Source organism: Accipiter gentilis, chromosome Z (assembly GCF_929443795.1).
Source record: "Accipiter gentilis chromosome Z, bAccGen1.1, whole genome shotgun sequence".
In the NCBI taxonomy this organism is placed as follows: Eukaryota; Metazoa; Chordata; class Aves; order Accipitriformes; family Accipitridae; genus Astur; species Astur gentilis.
Genome location: NC_064919.1, coordinates 20,624,122 through 20,637,763, shown reverse-complemented (window position 1 = coordinate 20,637,763; position 13,642 = coordinate 20,624,122).

The window sequence follows — 13,642 nt, the reverse complement described above, 5'->3', positions numbered from 1 at the left end:
TCTTCTGTACAGGGCTGACTGATACTGGCACAGGTTGGTTCTCTGGTTTAGCTGCGGTGCCAGTTGCCAGGGTTGGGGTAGCCACGGTGCCTGTCACTCTGTTTTCCCTCTCTTCCCCCTGTGGGTGCTGCCTAATATCAAGCAGTGTTTGGTAGATACTGGCCAGGGCCCAGCACAGTGCAGTGAGCTGTACGTCTCTGGAATAGCCACAGCATTTTCCTTTCAAATATTCTACCACTTCATGAGGCTTCTGTAGTTTTTCAGGAGTGAACTTCCAAGCCACTGGAGGTGAGAAGTTCTCTAGATACCTGCCCATATCCTCCCACATGCCGTGCCACCCATGAATATCTAGCTTTGGGGCAGATCTCTGGGTGGTCCTCTTAAAGAGCCTTTCTGTAGCCCTAAACAAGACCTGAAACACATTCAGGAGGCATAGCACTAACAGCACGCTGGCTTGTGCATCCCAAGGACATTCAAAATTCTCAAAAGCTGTTGTAATTAGCTGGAAGGAGAGAAGGGAGGCAAAAGGACCGGGGGAAATCCCCACCCACCCACCTCTTGACTTCCCCATGGATTGGCTGCGATTACCAATAAATTCTGATAGAAGGTGCCCGAAGTATGGAAATGATATCACTGCCTCATACAGACACCAGCTTAACCTCATGACCAGTGATGTAATCATTTCATAAATTGACATTGCCCAGTATAGCAAAATGATAATCCCAATCACTCTCCCAGAGGTGATAAAAGTATCCACAGGCAATACGTAGAGCATATAAGAACTTACAAAACGCCACCATGTAAACAAATGAACCAACATTGTGACTAACATCTATTTATCTAATATAAGAAATGCATATGAAAATTTGCTTCAACACTCTCTGGCCAGATCTGTCGTTATCTCAACACTTCGTGCCCCACGTTGGGCACCAAAAAAGGACTGTCGTGGTTTCAGCCCAGCCAGTAACAAAGGACCACGCAGCCGCTTGCCCGCTCCTCCCGCCCTCCTCCAGTGGGATGGGGACAAGAATCAGAGGAGAGAAAAGGCAAAAAAACTCCAGGGTTGAGATAAGGGCAGTTTACTGGGACAACACAAAAAGAGAAGTTACAACAACAACAACGGTGCTAATGAAAGAGTATACGAAACGAGTGATGCACGGTGCAACTGCTCACCACCCGGAACCCAATGCTCCACCGCTTCCCCCACCGAAATCTGAGAGAAGCCCCCCCCAGCCCACTCCCCATTTATATACTGAGCAAGATGCCACATGGTATGGAATAGAACCTTGACTAGTTTAGGTCAGCTGCCCCCTCCCAGCTTCCTCTGAAAATCAACTCTATCCCAGCTGAACCCAGGACAAATAGCTAGAGGTAAATGGAAATTGCTCTGTTTCATTAACTTTTTTATTATGTTTTTTGTTTCAGTTTAATGAGTTTTCACTGTTTGTGTTAAGCAGGTGTCAAGAACTGTGGGCTTTGTGATATCCCATTCTGTTTGTTGTTGCAAAGCATCTTGCAGTACCTCCGCTATAAAAATGTATAATACAATGCTATTTAATACTATGTATAATTTCTCTCTCCAAGTTTCTTGAAGTGATAAAAATTTATTTCAGAATCAAAGCCATCTCAGTTGGGCTATACTGCACCACACTTAGAACTAATAATATCATTAGGCCTTTTTGCAACTGAGAATTTTAAAAAAATAGTTATTCATAAGAAAGGCATAATTGACATCAACAGTATTTGAGAAAAAGTGAAAATTTGGCACACTTAATCATTCGTGTCCTTTGTGACAGATTAATTTACCATAATTAAGACAACATCCTGACTTTTCAACTCTTTTACAAAGGACTAAATCTGCTTCACTGGTTTTAATATGCCTTTTTTTTTTCCATTCTACATTAAAAAAAAGAGAAAGGAAAAAAAAAAAAAAAAAAGCTGTTTTTTTATCTCTTGTTGCCGAATACTGGTTTTGTATGTAGCAGAGTCACTCCAAGTAATTCTATTGACTGTTTGAATTCACTGCTGATTTACAGTTATTTCACAGAAGAAAAAGAAAGGCTAGCGTTCCTTGTTGTGGTTATGCATACTGCAATATTGTACACTCTAATACTATTCAGAAACCAGATGAAAACAAGAACAAAGAGGAAAATCCTGGTCAACATTTCCAAACTTTTCTTAAGGAAGAGATGAATAATTCAAATTAGTTTTATTCCACGTACAGCAATAATAATGGCCTAGTACCTCACAGGCTTCTATGTTATCTCCATCAGGTATGTGTACCAAGTCCAGGACCTGATCCTGACTGCAATAAATTAGCTGCAACACTTGCCACCCTGGAGGTAGTTGTTGGTCAGCTCGTTCCAGTCATGGACAAAACTAGTCCATGTTGATTCCTAAACACCTGCTCATTTGTTGTTGGACTCTGATGAACAATTATTCTGAGACTCTTAAGGACTCAGCTTTGTGTGAAATCATTTCCCGCCCAATGTCTAACAAATTATTTGAGTTTCACGTATTTCAGGCAGCACCTGTTGAGACTCACCTATCTTCTATCACCAAGTACAGTTTGCACTGCAGGGACAATTTTGCTTCAAGGTGAAAACAATAAATCATAGTCAATTAGAATAGTCAACACCTTTTTTTTTTTTTTTTTTTTAATATATACAGGTTATACGGCTGTAGAAGCTGCAGCTTTTGTAAAAAGAAAATGTTTGTTTTCAATTCTTGTCAGAGGCTCACAATCTCTAGTCTTTCTTCCTTTTATTTTCTTCTTCTTAAAACCAAAATACTTTTGTGTGAATATAGACATACTTTTGAAATTTACACACAGTGTGAAGACAGGAGGGACGTGCTATGTGGGTAATAGCTCATTTTTCTAGTGATGGACTGCCATTTTCTCATTGGCTCCTGCTGATGTAGCAGAATGCTTTACTGAAGTATTTCCAAATTTCTTTCTCTGTATCCATACAAAGCAAGATTTGGAAGACTACAGAGGCTAATACCTGGACATATTTGCACATTTCACTTCTTTGAATCCAAAATAATTTTGTCTGTCTTTAATGTAGAAAATCATGGAAATGGTGTTCCATGACAAAATCTTGTATATATGTTTTGCATTAGCCTGCTTTGTTTGGCATCCTAGTAAAGCGTCAAATATCTGTGTTATTTATCTTTTGTTTGTGAACATCAGAAATTGTTTTCCTTCATTTTAATCAGGATATTGTTTTCATCTCTCAACAATTCAATAGCATGAATTGTATGAAAACAATCAGTTTATCCAGAACCTCCCATAAAGGGTTCCATTGAGGTCTCATGAACCAAAAGCTAATTTTTTATGAGGAAATTAAACAATGTTCAGGCACATTTCCAAGTGCTGGAATGCAGTTTTCTTTACCAATGTTTGAGCAGTCCCTGGTATACTTTTGCTTGTGACAACTAGCACACGACAAAATAATTTCTGGGTATAATTTGAGAGTTAAGTGTCCCAGCAATTATTCCCAATGGGCAGCTGGTACTCATCCACCCTAGTTTTGAGGCTAAGGGGATTTACCAGCCTTTCCATGAGATCAGCCTCTTTGTTGGGAACACCTTAAATTAACATATGTTAGTTTTTATCATGTCTGATTTTTATTTAGGCACATGTTGTCAAGAAAACTGAGTCCATACACTGGGATGCTTTGTGAGATTTTACATGATAAAGTAGGAAGGCCACATTTACAATCAAGTTTCATTATCTCTCATCTTAACAAGGCATGGCTGACCAGATGATAATTCTTCTTTCAAGGTAAGAAAGTTCTAATTTTTTTAAAAGATATTACAATCTATTGTATCATATCATCTTGTTTCATTTTTCTTCCTATCTAAAATTTCACCTATTCATTTCTTTCCATATGATTTACTTCTAAGTTTTCTGAAAAGTCTTTCTTGAGCTTTATAAGTGAACACAACCAGTAAAAACAATGTTCCTATGCACAGATTGAAGAACACATCCTTTTCAGTGGTATTTTGTGTTGGAGTTACCTGGTGTTTGTTGGTCTTTAAGGTATATCAGGTATTTAGAAACTATAACTGGGTTGTGTTTGGGGAAAGACAACACATTGGTAATAGTGACTTAAAGTTTTATTACAATTCTGTCAGTAATTGTATACTACAATTGTATCAATAATTAAAATTTTACCAGTGAAATTTTATAATTTTATTATGGTTCTATTGGGGTTTTTTTCCTTTCTCTTGAAGGTAATATGTTCAAGTACAATTTGCAGACCATTTTTCTTCTCACTAAAATGTTTACTGCTTTTATGAGCTTTTCTGAGCATTCCTACCAGACTTTTTTTTTAATGTCCAATTAAGTTTCTGACAGCTGTAAGAGGCAGTTGGGCAGACTGTAACATGACAAAATTCTGTCCATTTTTGGATATGAAGATTCCAGTGTGTAACTTCTGTTTGTCAGTTTAATAGTCAGTAGTCGAAGCATAGTTTTTTCTTCATTCAGTTTAAAGTTGTCTACTTTCAGTAAGTGGCCTAGAGTCAAGTGTTGATATCTGTATAGACAATACCATAAGAATAGTGCAGGAACTTGTATGCTGTTACTTAGCTGTCACTTCAACTTTTTGGAAAACCTGACCTTTTTTTATACATATGTGTATATATATGTATATATTGTACTTCTTTCACACCGCTCAGATACATCTCTCTATTCAACTGTGAAATTCCAGAATAGAAGAAAAAATGAAACTCCACTTTTCTTTTTCTGAAAAGAAGATCATAAGAGTTGAGACAATGGATTGAGATTGCCCAAATAGCCTTTGAATATTTAGAGACTGAGTTACTTCCCATGGTCCGCATGTAACACCAGCCAGCAGGGAATACAAAATTCTTTGTACCAGGAAGAAAGTACACAAAGGACCTTCACTCTTTTTTCTCCTCAGAGAGATGGCCTGTTATCTCAAGGCACAGTTTCAAGAGGTAAAATCTTAACGTAGAGTATAGATCTAAAGCACCATAAGGAACAGCTTTAGCTGGCTTTCTAGCATTAATATTATTTTACCAGTATTATATATATATTGGCTGAAATAAATTGTTACTGATTTATGTATAAAGAAAGTACCAAACAGGGCAAAAATGAATGCCACTATATCTGCAAGCAAGAATTAACATTGCACTCAAGTACTACAGGGATAGTTCTTAGGGGAGGTGAAGTAGACAGTTCATATAAGAATAAATCAGCCATGCTGTACCTTTTTTATTGTCAAGTTTTATTTGGTTGATTTCATGTCAAAGAAAAATCAAATTAAGAAAGACGGCAGAGAGAGAAGGAAAAAATACAGTCATTGTGATAATTGTCTTATCATATAGTTAAGAGTTAATAGCAGGGTATGGAAGAAATACAATTTTCATCAGGTTAGAATGTGAGGGTGAAATACTCAAGTGTCTTTTACTGGTTTGTGTGGCTGCATGATAAATAAACCAGTATTTCCATAAGGTTACACCTTGGGTATGCCAACGGGCTCCAAAGCCCCTGCTCCCCAAAATACCTTCTTGTCTAACTCAAAAATTATTCAAATTAGTCCAAAGATAAAAATATGTAAAAGGGACTTACAGAGGAGATTCAGAAAAAGCCTGAGATCTACCATCAAACAGTTTTATGGACACACAATCTGTGGGGTCAGGGTTATCGCTTCTCTTCTTCACTGACAGTGTATACACCTTTTTCCACAGATCATTACACGTGCAAAGTATTAATATTTACCTTTCTCAGTTCCTTTTCCTTCCTTTTGTTTCTTTATTTTCCTGCTCTGAAACCTGTTTCAGAAAGACAAACAAAATCATTGTTTTAATTAACAAAGCAAGAAGCATTATGTGTCATGCAGCTCATACAGAAGTGAGAAAAACATATATTTAGCTCTTTACCCAATAACGGACAGATGCTAGAGTGAACTCCCAGGATGCAAGACATTTTAAAGACCTTCCCATTTATAGCTTGATATACTTTAAACTCTCTAAGGATAATTTTCATTATTTTTAATTAAATGCACAGCCTGAAGTATTTTCTACACATTCCATGAGAAAGAAATATTTTGGATCATAGCAGCCTTCATTTCAGCTAAAGAGAGTTTTGGAAATAGCAAGCTTTTAACAAACAGGCTGAAGTTTTGACTCTCTTCACTGACTTAAAAGAAAATATATGTTAGTATTTAAATTTTCAAAATTTTCAATGATTAATTGGGTGAGCAAAAGAGAAAATTAGTCCAAAGCCTGATGGTTACAATATTTTCTGGGAGTCACAGCTTTGGTGCCAGCTGCAATAAATAAGTCAGGATTTTATAGCAGTAAGGACCAGGTTAAGAAAAGAAAGTGACGGCCATTTTCCCAAACACATTGTATTTCCCTGTTATGAAATTCCTCAGGTGGTAAGAGACTTTGGTTTACAACCCAAGAGAGACAGGAGATGTCTAAAGTTGGGGAACCAGCATACCAATGAATGTAACAATACGTACAGTATCCACAGCAAAAGGCAAGGATTATTCTGCTATATCGTGATTTTGTCCCTTGAGGAAATCTATTCCCTTTGTTAGAAAATGCCTGGATGATTTGGGGAAAATTAAGCAACCACACATCACCAAAAAAACCCCCACCTTACTTATTCATACAACCTTATAGCTTGTATAGATAATTTACATATAAATTTTATTTATATGCATGTTTATATTTTATGTTTATATATAAATAATATTAATGAAATTTTTTAAAAAAATTATGTCCCAGGATGAGCAAAGATGGGAGACTTTCACAAGCAAAGAGCAGTGAAAAACGAAGTATGAAAATAAACAGATCTGGGCAAAAAAGATTGTTGAGGGTAGAGAACATTGCTCTTTTGAGCATATTAAGTGCTGGCTTCAATCTCCTGTACAACATTTCACTTCACAGAGTGGTATACAGCCCTACGTAGAAACATACTAACAAAGGTAATATTTCTCTTCTTGGAGATAAAGTGCTTTAATAAGGCAAGTCAGAGTCCCTCTAAGGGTCAAGAATCTAATGCCCATAGGAATCAAATAATTTGACTAAGAATCCACAGAAAGGTAAAGTACCCATATATGTTTTCACAAAAAACTTATTTAATCAACTTTTTGAATGGGAAAGTAGTGTGAAAGGTATTTCCATTCTCCAGTATCAAGCAAACTAAACTGAATATCTATGATGATGTATAATTTGTAATTGCTACTAGAAAGATGGACTAGTCTACAGGTGCTAGAGACCTGCCTATATGAACTCCCAAAAGGGAGCAGACCACTTAGCCAGAGTGGTTCTTGGATTGCTAAAAATGAATGTTTTTTAAAGTGTCATATGCAGAACAGAAGAGTCTTTATACAAAGCATGAACACTTTCAGCATCATTTCCTCCTCTGACTTCTTTTAGTTTTTAAACTTTCTTTAAAATTTTGCCAAACACTGCAACTTTCTATTGCAGATGTGCATTTAACTTACATTGCAAAGGGTTTAATGAACACAGAATCTGGCAGATGAACACAGGAATTTCTCTCAAACCTTCAAGTATTCACACTGTTTTAACTCAAAAGTGATGACTGTCATGTCTTGGCATCTTTTTCTCTGGTCTTTGGGCTGGCTATATTTTACAGAGGCATGGTAAGCTACTGAAACAGTCCTGGTAACAGAAAATGGTTGTAGGAGCAGCTGAATGAGGATACACTCACCAGGACAGTCTGGACCTCACTACTGAGAACTGATGGCCATATGCTGTGGAAGACCATGCCAAGAGAATGAAATTATGCTAATCTTGCCCAGGAAGCAGACCAGCCAGGTTTCCCCATTTCCTAAGCCTAAAATCCAAGATTTTGGCTCTTCTGATTGGGAGTACTCTCTGCCTTTTCTCTGACAGCTGTTCACATTTGCATTAGCAAATCTCACAGTGAGAGGCTGGGTAAGGCTGCAAAATATCTTGTTAGTCATTTCAGGCAACTAATAGCCACCTAGGTGTTTCTTACCAATAGATTACCTACATAAATAAAAACTGATTGTACACTATCTACTGTAAATGAAAGCTTTTTTGTATCTTTTGATCAGCAATACATCAAAATATTCCATTTCTCCACCTAAAAGCTCTCCACATGCTTGCCTAGCCTGTGGCAGTTGACAAAAAAAAAATCTGGATATACTCCTATATCATAGTGTTGAGTGTATAACAAGTAGATACAGAAAAATAGATGAGCAGCAGTCATCTAGACAGTCAAAAGAGGAAGCCATATCATTAACATAAAGTGAGCAGTGCTGTCAGAACCACACCAGAACTCAAGTGGTAATGAACTTAAGTGACTGAATGAAAAATTACATAAAAAAGCATTACTACATAAAGATCACACAAACCCACAAACTATTCTCATGCAAACCATTTTTTTTCTGTAGTAATAAAGCTGAAAGTCCAATATGAGTTGCAGTGGGAAAATAGAAGGCAAATTTTTCATTTGAAGATGGCTGAGATTTCTTCCAAGTCATTAACCGTCTCAGTTCTGTATGAACCAAATCAATCTGAAAAAGAAAAGACTAAAAGCATGACATGGTTAACCAAGAGGTTTCTTGGCATTGTTCGAGATTCTTCTGACCTTGCCTAGTATGAAAGAAATTAATAAATAAGAATTTATTTCTAAAATCCAAACTGTCAAAAAAGACACATATGAAAAATCAGTGCAAATTAGGTATTTTCTTTATTACTCTTTGACACTATTTCCCACCCCATTCTGTAATAATTTAATACATTACAGAAAAGAATAAGGGTTTGGAAACTTATTCATAATACACTGCAACAATAGTAAACCTGGAAAAAATTTGTTGGGTTGAAAGTTGTTTAAAACTTGCAAGAGTTGACTGATAATTAAAAAACAGTGTCAACTTTTATCCAAATTTTTTCATCCTTTGGATGTCTTCTCATACTTATTTGAATAAAACTATAATTATTTACATTCATTCATCTTTTGTTTATTTCTTTGGGGTTTTTGTTTGTTTGTTTAGTGGGGGTTTTTTACCAAAAACCCCTGCATATGAAAATTAAAAAACTGTTGTAAAAGAATTCTTTGCAGTTCTTACCAATATCCAAAATAGAGTTCTAATATCATGCAGCCTTTAGGTCTAATAAATGGAGGAAAACATTGATAGATCCAATGAACATCTGTCCAAATCATCCAAACTTTTGTCATGTATGTAGTTCAACTGAAACAACTGGCTGTCAAACTACATTTCCAAGATGATCTGTCCTTAGGGAAGCCAAGAACAAAATCACTGTCCTTTCTAACGGCACTTTTGTACTAGCTAAAATTCAGAGCAGTACAACAACAGACACAAGAAAAAAAAAAAAAACAAACATGTAAACAAATATAAAGAACTTCATAAAAACATCAGGTTTAATTTCAGAGGGAAAACTCACACCAGCTAATACCTTACCAGAACATATTACCCTGGATTCAGATTCTTTCCAGATGACTTAGCCCAAACTGGATGCCTCTCTCCTGCCAACACTTTCTGTAAAGGAAGAGGTAAATGATCATCCTTCTCCAAATGAGAACTACTGCTCTGAAATAGTGTGCGGGTTGTGCCCATGAAGTGAGAGGCTTCTCCAGAGGGCAGTTCAAAGCAGGAACTATGGACTCACAAAAAGCTGGGCCATACACTGCAGTGGGAGGCCAACCCAGTACGTTGTGAGGTAGGGAACAGGTTTGGATGGTGTGATTAAAAGCAATTGAAATAAATCAGGAAACATCTTCTATTTCTGCAGACAGTGTTTGGGCACGTAGATAGCCAAAGTGCACTTGCCAACCGTGGGTCATTTTCTCCCACATGAATTTGGGGATACAGATTGTGGTGCCAGCCTGAAGTCCTTCCGAAAGTGCAACCCACACAGAAGTACTCCAAAAATTTGTGAGCAAAAAATACTTTCTTTTAAATAGTTCTCTATCATAAAATCCAGGAAAAAAAAATATATTTGAAATGATAAGTAGTACCATCACACTGTATATAAACATACATGGACATATATGTATTCTGTATATATCAATTTTATTTTTGAGCCTTAAAGTTGGCCTTGAGTTCAACTACCCAGGTTATTGTTTTTCTGTAATCTTTCCACCAGTCTCTGTAAGATAAAAAGAAATGAGAAAATATCTGTAAACCTACGGTGTATTAATCAATCACTGTAGCATTAGTTTTAGAAACAGTTTTGAACTCATTTCTTTTGCTAAGTTTCCCGCTGAGCCTCAATTTTTTGCTAATAGAAAATTTCTGGGGAATATTTGTCATATTGTGTTGAACAAATATCTATAAAAACTGTCAGATCTTAGGCAGTACCTATCAGTATAACATCCTTTACCTCTCCACAAGTAAAGGACTGCCAGGAGGAAACGGTAACTATTGCACACACTTAATTTTTCCCCACTGAAAGAAACTTGCTTTTTTTAGGGGCAAGGAATATGTTAAAGATGTAGCAAATATGGTCCACACATTATAAAAAAAAGGTAATGTATACATTTTTCCCAGATGTTTAGGACTGTTGTGTTTAAGCATAATAAATTTTGGCAGAAAATAAACCTCCCTGCATTCCAGCTTGTCCTCAGATATCAGAGAGGCTGGGGACAGCTAAGCTTAGATTCTGGGTGATGTCCAATTCAGTACTATAAGGCCAGTTGTGTTCAATATATTGAACTATCACGATTATGGATGCACTAATAGTGCACTGTACTTTCAATTTAGGCACGTTCAATGAACTATCATAGCCAGACTTAAGGAGTTTGGTCACGTTCAATGAACTATAACAGCTAGATTTTAATGAATAGTACAGTTTATTAAAGCAACAGGAATACGTGTTGTTTTGGATTGCCCAGGTTATTGTTTTTCTGTGATCACAGTTGAGTGATAAATACACTGTCTGCAAAGCATGTGCAAATAATAAAACTGTTGACTACAAGCACACTAAATTATGGAAAAACTCTATAGAGATTTCTAAGTTTCCTGGGGAAGCACTCGGTATAACTGATGCATAACTGAGGTATAACTTGAATCTTATAGGCATCCCTATGGGGGTGAAGAGAGGTTCAGCCCGTCGACTGATCCCAGAAGTCAGCAATGTCCTCCCAACTTGTCTATGATGATGTCTTCCCTAACATTCCTCCTGTCTTCAGCCCTTTTATATTTTCTAATTTTTAGGTGGAGCTTGAGTGACTCTCATCACATATACCTTTATTAGGAATGGTGTAAAATCTTCTCGCTTTACTTTTAAAGGTATATTCTAGAGAAAATTCAGAGCACATGCTCAGTGAGGAGTGGTCACACCTTGGAGGGGGGTAATTTTGAGGATGGAGGTGTGTTTTGGTATTATAATGAGATTATAATAAGCAAAGTTCACCCGAAGAACATGATTTAACATGTCACTACTCCAGAACTGGGTGCTTATCATATAAATCAGAAGTAAGACAATAGCATTGCCAGAACCCCATTGGTTCACCTCCTTGCTTCAGTAGACTCAATGCAGGGACCTACTGTTTTTGTTCCTATCGTTCCAGTTCCCCATCCCTGAGATGATATCACAGAGCCTGGCTGCAGTGTCTCCACTCTGCTCCACCATCTGTGTTGTTTCTCAGAGTCAGCATACCAAGCTCCCCTGGTGTTGCTAACATCTAAGGTTGCAGGTTATGTTGCTTAGGGAATTATTATGGAACAGGTTTCATGTATACCCACTGCATTCCTCCCTGGAGGTTTGCCTTCCCTTAAGAGGAGGGGGAACATATCAATAAGTCACCTCCAGCAATCATTCCACAGGGACTTCCTCAGTGAAAGCTAAATTAGGTGCCATGTCCAGAGGCAGCCAGAGGAGGGAGTGTCAAGGCTTGCCACGTGGAGAAGGCCACTGGAGAGCAGACTCATCATGCAAGAACTTGAGAACTGCCTGTCATGAAATTGTCAGTCCCACACTGAAATTATTCAACAGCTAACTAGATGTGAACCTAGAGAAGACAATGCTCTTAACCTGGGAACCTAACAAACACTTTTACGTATCTCCCTACCCCTGTTCCCAACATGTGCACACATGGAAGCAAGCAGATTGCCCACAATCCTGGAGGCAGATGCTAATCTCTGTGTGCAAGATCCTGCTTCCCTAACAGCTGCTAGTAGAAGACTAGAGGAAGGTAGCCCTTGAAGAAGCTGGAAAACAGTGTTGAAGATACAGTAAGACTTAATGCCTTTCCTCATACAGTGGGAACGCTTGATACACAACAGCCAGCTATGACTACCTGAGGAAAGCTTGTAATCACAAGATATCACAGTGTAGCAGGAAAGTTTACAAGTAGCTCTAGATTCCTTAGATTAATGAACTTCAACTGTGTTAAAATGCATTGACTCTCTTACTTGCTTTCACACACAAGAAAACAAGGGTTAGCCACTCTGCCTACAACCAATTTCAGGATTACTGTGAGCTACCATAAGAGTCTCTACAAATAGGTGGAAACTGCCACCCAAACATCAAATCTTTCCCTGTGTTGTTTGCCCAACTGTGCAAGTCATTTCTTCCTACTTCAAGTTTTATGACATGACACATGGTGAAACAGAGCTTAGAGTGAAGAACAGATGGATAGATAAAAAGCATGAACTATGGAAGAAAAAAGTGCGGGGGGAGGGGGGGATGTAAAGGGCAAAAGATCTTCAGGGAGAAACAGAGACAAAGAAGGAAAAAGCATAATTTTATTTTCTTTGAGTAGTATGGAAGAACTTAAAAAATTAAAAACAATTCTTAACACTAGCAATAAGCCCTAGTGCTACCTTTCTGCCTTATGATGGCATTATTTAAGACAGTTCTTTGAATATAAAGAATCCCATTTCATTAGCATATATAAAGACTACAGGATATAAAACTCCTATTCTCTGAAATACAAGGCAGAGAGTATGCAGTATACCTCCGACTTTCTCTGTTTAAGCTGCGTGAGAATTTTATCAACACAGATTGTCCGTTATTGAATGCTGAGTTTTTCATGCAAGAGACACAAGACACATAGAAATTATTAAAAATAAGAATAAGAGAACTTCAGAGTTCAAATAAAGTACAACCCCAGTTCTACATTCATGAAAATTTTATGGTTAACATTCTATGTCTTTGTTCATACAAGTGCAATAGTTAGAAAACTTACTAAAAAAAACCCAGACTCTTTAAGAAAAAGCTGCAGTTAAGTCTTTGGTCATGCTATGTTGAAATAAACACAGGTTTTGAGCCCTTTTTCCATAACTTTTGTCCCATTTATTTCCATTTAGGTTGAATACAGTTCATACAGAGAGGTACTAAAGTGAACACTCTAGTGCTATGTTAATAACATGAATCAATGAAACAACTACAGCTGGCTATTGTTAAGTAAACATCTTATTTGCCAAAGAATACAGTTTGGTTATTCATAACACCAGCCTCTAAATAGTTTCCTCTAGAAAAGCTTGAGTTAAATTTGCTAAACTGGGATGGCAGGGTTCCCTGTTCTCCAGAATTCTCCTGGCTCACCATTCAGCACAGATAGAAGAAACACAAGTTAAATTCCCACCTGCCTGGACAGATTTAACACCCAAAACCCTCTGGTAGTGCTGTGGGAAAGCCA